Source organism: Bombus flavifrons, unplaced genomic scaffold (genome assembly GCF_040668555.2).
Source record: "Bombus flavifrons isolate JBK064 unplaced genomic scaffold, iyBomFlav1_principal scaffold0234, whole genome shotgun sequence".
NCBI classification, from domain to species: domain Eukaryota; kingdom Metazoa; phylum Arthropoda; class Insecta; order Hymenoptera; family Apidae; genus Bombus; species Bombus flavifrons.
The window spans coordinates 36,272-42,978 of NW_027184978.1; positions in this window are offsets into that span (position 1 = coordinate 36,272).

Genomic DNA, 6,707 nt, shown 5'->3' on the forward strand with positions numbered 1-6,707 from the left:
TAGTTTTCTTCAAAATCGACGAAATCAAAGCGATTTGCGAGCTGTTCCGCTTGTTTCGACGGTGAAACGGTTGTTTATTACATTCTGCACGTCAAAATTAGTGAAATGAGCGTTTAAACGTCGAAATATCTCAAGCTGGAAAGAAATGACAGCTAGTTTTCTTCAAAATCGACGAAATCAAAGCGATTTGCGAGCTGTTGGGCTTGTTTCGACGCTGAAACTGGCGTGTATCACGTTCTGCACGTTAAATGGAGTAAAAAGAGCGCTTAAACGTCGAAATATCTCAAACGGGAAGGAAATGACGGTCAGTTTTCATCAAAATCGACGAAATCATCGAGATTTGCGAGCTGTTCCGCTTGTTTCGACGGTGAAACGGTTGTTTACTACATTCTGCACGTAAAAAGGAGTAAAAGGAGCGCTAAAACGTCGAAATATCTCAAACGGGAAAGAAATGACGGTCAGTTTTTATCAAAATCGACGAAATCATTGAGATTTGCGAGCTGTTTCGCTTGTTTCGACTGTTAAACGGTTGTACATTGCATTCTGCACGTAAAAAGGAGTGAAATGAGCATTTAAACGTCGAAATATCTCAAGCTGGAAGGAAATGACAGCTAGTTTTCTTCAAAATCGACGAAATCATCGAGATTTGCGAGCTGTTCCGCTTGTTTCGACGGTGAAACGATTGTTTATTACGTTCTGCACGTAAAAAGGAGTAAAAAGAGCGCTTAAACTTCGAAATATCTCAAACGGGAAGGAAATGACTGTCAGTTTTCATCAAAATCGACGAAATCATCGAGATTTGCGAGCTGTTCCGCTTGCTTCGACGGTTAAACGGTTGTGCATTGCATTCTGCACATAAAAAGGAGTGAAATGAGCGTTCAAACGTCGAAATATCTCAAGCTTTAAGGAAATGACAGCTAGTTTTCTTCAAAATCGACGAAACCAAAGCGATTTGCGAGCTATTCCGCATTTTTCGACGGTGAAATGGCTGTTTATTACATTCTGCACGTAAAAAGGAGTAAAAAGAGCGCTAAAACGTCGAAATATCTCAAACGGGAAGGAAATGACGGCTAGTTTTCTTCAAAATCGACGAAATCAAAGCGATTTGCGAGCTGTTCCGCTTGTTTCGACGGTGAAACGGTTGTTTATTACATTCTGCACGTCAAAATTAGTGAAATGAGCGTTTAAACGTCGAAATATCTCAAGCTGGAAAGAAATGACAGCTAGTTTTCTTCAAAATCGACGAAATCAAAGCGATTTGCGAGCTGTTGGGCTTGTTTCGACGCTGAAACTGGCGTGTATCACGTTCTGCACGTTAAATGGAGTAAAAAGAGCGCTTAAACGTCGAAATATCTCAAACGGGAAGGAAATGACGGTCAGTTTTCATCAAAATCGACGAAATCATCGAGATTTGCGAGCTGTTCCGCTTGTTTCGACGGTGAAACGGTTGTTTACTACATTCTGCACGTAAAAAGGAGTAAAAGGAGCGCTAAAACGTCGAAATATCTCAAACGGGAAAGAAATGACGGTCAGTTTTTATCAAAATCGACGAAATCATTGAGATTTGCGAGCTGTTTCGCTTGTTTCGACTGTTAAACGGTTGTACATTGCATTCTGCACGTAAAAAGGAGTGAAATGAGCATTTAAACGTCGAAATATCTCAAGCTGGAAGGAAATGACAGCTAGTTTTCTTCAAAATCGACGAAATCATCGAGATTTGCGAGCTGTTCCGCTTGTTTCGACGGTGAAACGATTGTTTATTACGTTCTGCACGTAAAAAGGAGTAAAAAGAGCGCTAAAACGTCGAAATATCTCAAACGGGAAGGAAATGACGGTCAGTTTTCATCAAAATCGACGAAATCATAGAGTTTTGCGAGCTGTTCCGCTTGTTTCGACGGTTAAACTGTTGTGCATTGCATTCTGCAAGTAAAAAGGAGTAAAAAGAGCGCTTAAACTTCGAAATATCTCAAACGGGAAGGAAATGACTGTCAGTTTTCATCAAAATCGACGAAATCATCGAGATTTGCGAGCTGTTCCGCTTGCTTCGACGGTTAAACGGTTGTGCATTGCATTCTGCACATAAAAAGGAGTGAAATGAGCGTTCAAACGTCGAAATATCTCAAGCTTTAAGGAAATGACAGCTAGTTTTCTTCAAAATCGACGAAACCAAAGCGATTTGCGAGCTATTCCGCATTTTTCGACGGTGAAATGGCTGTTTATTACATTCTGCACGTAAAAAGGAGTAAAAAGAGCGCTAAAACGTCGAAATATCTCAAACGGGAAGGAAATGACGGCTAGTTTTCTTCAAAATCGACGAAATCAAAGCGATTTGCGAGCTGTTCCGCTTGTTTCGACGGTGAAACGGTTGTTTATTACATTCTGCACGTAAAAATTAGTGAAATGAGCGTTTAAACGTCGAAATATCTCAAGCTGGAAAGAAATGACAGCTAGTTTTCTTCAAAATCGACGAAATCAAAGCGATTTGCGAGCTGTTGGGCTTGTTTCGACGCTGAAACTGGCGTGTATCACGTTCTGCACGTTAAATGGAGTAAGAAGAGCGCTTAAACGTCGAAATATCTCAAACGGGAAGGAAATGACGGTCAGTTTTCATCAAAATCGACGAAATCATCGAGATTTGCGAGCTGTTCCGCTTGTTTCGACGGTTAAACGGTTGTGCATTGTATTCTGCACGTAAAAAGGAGTGCAATGAGCGTTTAAACGTCGAAATATCTCAAGTTGGAAGGTAATGACAGCTAGTTTTCTTCAAAATCGACGAAATCATCGAGATTTGCGAGCTGTTCCGCTTGTTTCGACGGTGAAACGGTTGTGCATTGCATTCTGCACGTAAAAAGGAGTGAAATGAGCGTTTAAACGTCGAAATATCTCAAGCTGGAAGGAAATGACAGCTAGTTTTCTTCAAAATCGACGAAATCAAAGCTATTTGCGAGCTGTTGGGCTTGTTTCGACGCTGAAACTGGCGTGTATCACGTTCTGCACGTTAAATGGAGTAAAACGAGCGCCTAAACGTCGAAATATCTCAAACGGGAAGGAAATGACGGTCAGTTTTCATCAAAATCGACGAAATCATCGAGATTTGCGAGCTGTTCCGCTTGTTTCGACGGTTTAAACGGTTGTGCATTGTATTCTGCACGTTCAATGGAGTAAAAAGAGCGCTAAAACGTCGAAATATCTCAAACGGGAAGGAAATGACGGTCAGTTTTCATCAAAATCGACGAAATCATCGAGATTTGCGAGCTGTTCCGCTTGTTTCGACGGTTAAACGGTTGTTTATTACATTCTGCACGTAAAAAGGAGTAAAAAGAGCGCTAAAACGTCGAAATATCTCAAACGGGAAGGAAATGACAGTCAGTTTTCATCAAAATCGACGAAATCATCGAGATTTGCGAGCTGTTCCGCTTGTATCGAAGGTTAAACGGTTGTTTATTACATTCTGCACGTAAAAAGGAGTAAAAAGAGCGCTAAAACGTCGAAATATCTCAAACGGGAAAGAAATGACAGTCAGTTTTCATCAAAATCGACGAAATCATCGAGATTTGCGAGCTGTTCCGCTTGTTTCGACGGTTAAACGGTTGTGCATTGCATTCTGCAAGTAAAAAGGAGTAAAAAGAGCGCTTAAACTTCGAAATATCTCAAACGGGAAGGAAATGACGGTCAGTTTTCATCAAAATCGACGAAATCATCGAGATTTGCGAGCTGTTCCGCTTGCTTCGACGGTTAAACGGTTGTTTATTACATTCTGCACGTAAAAAGGAGTAAAAAGAGCGCTAAAACGTCGAAATATCTCAAACGGGAAGGAAATGACAGTCAGTTTTCATCAAAATCGACGAAATCATCGAGATTTGCGAGCTGTTCCGCTTGTTTCGACGGTTAAACGGTTGTGCATTGCATTCTGCAAGTAAAAAGGAGTAAAAAGAGCGCTTAAACTTCGAAATATCTCAAACGGGAAGGAAATGACGGTCAGTTTTCATCAAAATCGACGAAATCATCGAGATTTGCGAGCTGTTCCGCTTGCTTCGACGGTTAAACGGTTGTTTATTACATTCTGCACGTAAAAAGGAGTAAAAAGAGCGCTAAAACGTCGAAATATCTCAAACGGGAAGGAAATGACAGTCAGTTTTCATCAAAATCGACGAAATCATCGAGATTTGCGAGCTGTTCCGCTTGTTTCGACGGTTTAAACGGTTGTTTATTACATTCTGCACGTAAAAAGGAGTAAAAAGAGCGCTAAAAACGTCGAAATATCTCAAACGGGAAGGAAATGACAGTCAGTTTTCATCAAAATCGACGAAATCATCGAGATTTGCGAGCTGTTCCGCTTGTTTCGACGGTTAAACGGTTGTGCATTGCATTCTGCACGTAAAAAGGAGTAAAAAGAGCGCTAAAACGTCGAAATATCTCAAACGGGAAAGAAATGACGGTCAGTTTTTATCAAAATCGACGAAATCATTGAGATTTGCGAGCTGTTCCGCTTGTTTCGACGGTTTAAACGGTTGTGCATTGTATTCTGCACGTAAAAAGGAGTGAAATGAGCGTTTAAACGTCGAAATATCTCAAGCTGGAAGGAAATGACAGCTAGTTTTCTTCAAAATCGACGAAATCAAAGCTATTTGCGAGCTGTTGGGCTTGTTTTCGACGCTGAAACTGGCGTGTATCACGTTCTGCACGTTAAATGGAGTAAAACGAGCGCTTAAACGTCGAAATATCTCAAACGGGAAGGAAATGACAGTCAGTTTTCATCAAAATCGACGAAATCAAAGCTATTTGCGAGCTGTTAGGCTTGTTTCGACGCTGAAACTGGCGTGTATCACGTTCTGCACGTTAAATGGAGTAAAAAGAGCGCTTAAACGTCGAAATATCTCAAACGGGAAGGAAATGACGGTCAGTTTTCATCAAAATCGACGAAATCATCGAGATTTGCGAGCTGTTCCGCTTGTTTCGACGGTTAAACGGTTGTGCATTGTATTCTGCACGTTAAATGGAGAACAAGAGCGCTAAAACGTCGAAATATCTCAAACGGGAAGGAAATGACGGTCAGTTTTCATCAAAATCGACGAAATCATTGAGATTTGCGAGCTGTTCCGCTTGTTTCGACGGTTTAAACGGTTGTGCATTGTATTCTGCACGTTAAATGGAGTAAAAAGAGCGCTTAAAACGTCGAAATATCTCAAGCTGGAAGGAAATGACAGCTAGTTTTCTTCAAAATCGACGAAATCAAAGCTATTTGCGAGCTGTTGGGCTTGTTTCGACGCTGAAACTGGCGTGTATCACGTTCTGCACGTTAAATGGAATAAAACGAGCGCTTAAACGTCGAAATATCTCAAACGGGAAGGAAATGACGGTCAGTTTTCATCAAAATCGAAGAAATCATCGAGATTTGCGAGCTGTTCCGCTTGTTTCGACGGTGTGAAACGGTTGTTTATTACATTCTGCACGTAAAAATTAGTGAAATGAGCGTTTTTAAACGTCGAAATATCTCAAGCTGGAAAGAAATGACAGCTAGTTTTCTTCAAAATCGACGAAATCAAAGCGATTTGCGAGCTGTTGGGCTTGTTTCGACGCTGAAACTGGCGTGTATCACGTTCTGCACGTTAAATGGAGTAAAAAGAGCGCTAAAACGTCGAAATATCTCAAACGGGAAGGAAATGACGGTCAGTTTTCATCAAAATCGACGAAATCATCGAGATTTGCGAGCTGTTCCGCTTGTTTCGACGGTGAGACGGTTGTTTACTACATTCTGCACGTAAAAAGGAGTAAAAAGAGCGCTAAAACGTCGAAATATCTCAAACGGGAAAGAAATGACGGTCAGTTTTTATCAAAATCGACGAAATCATTGAGATTTGCGAGCTGTTCCGCTTGTTTCGACTGTTAAACGGTTGTACATTGCATTCTGCACGTAAAAAGGAGTGAAATGAGCGTTTAAACGTCGAAATATCTCAAGCTGGAAGGAAATGACAGCTAGTTTTCTTCAAAATCGACGAAATCATCGAGATTTGCGAGCTGTTCCGCTTGTTTCGACGGTGAAACGATTGTTTATTACGTTCTGCACGTAAAAAGGAGTAAAAAGAGCGCTAAAACGTCGAAATATCTCAAACGGGAAGGAAATGACAGTCAGTTTTCATCAAAATCGACGAAATCATCGAGATTTGCGAGCTGTTCCGCTTGTTTCGACGGTTAAACGGTTGTTTATTACATTCTGCACGTAAAAAGGAGTAAAAAGAGCGCTAAAACGTCGAAATATCTCAAACGGGAAGGAAATGACAGTCAGTTTTCATCAAAATCGACGAAATCATCGAGATTTGCGAGCTGTTCCGCTTGTTTCGACGGTTAAACGGTTGTGCATTGCATTCTGCAAGTAAAAAGGAGTAAAAAGAGCGCTTAAACTTCGAAATATCTCAAACGGGAAGGAAATGACGGTCAGTTTTCATCAAAATCGACGAAATCATCGAGATTTGCGAGCTGTTCCGCTTGCTTCGACGGTTAAACGGTTGTTTATTACATTCTGCACGTAAAAAGGAGTAAAAAGAGCGCTAAAACGTCGAAATATCTCAAACGGGAAGGAAATGACAGTCAGTTTTCATCAAAATCGACGAAATCATCGAGATTTGCGAGCTGTTCCGCTTGTTTCGACGGTTAAACGGTTGTGCATTGCATTCTGCAAGTAAAAAGGAGTAAAAAGAGCGCTTAAA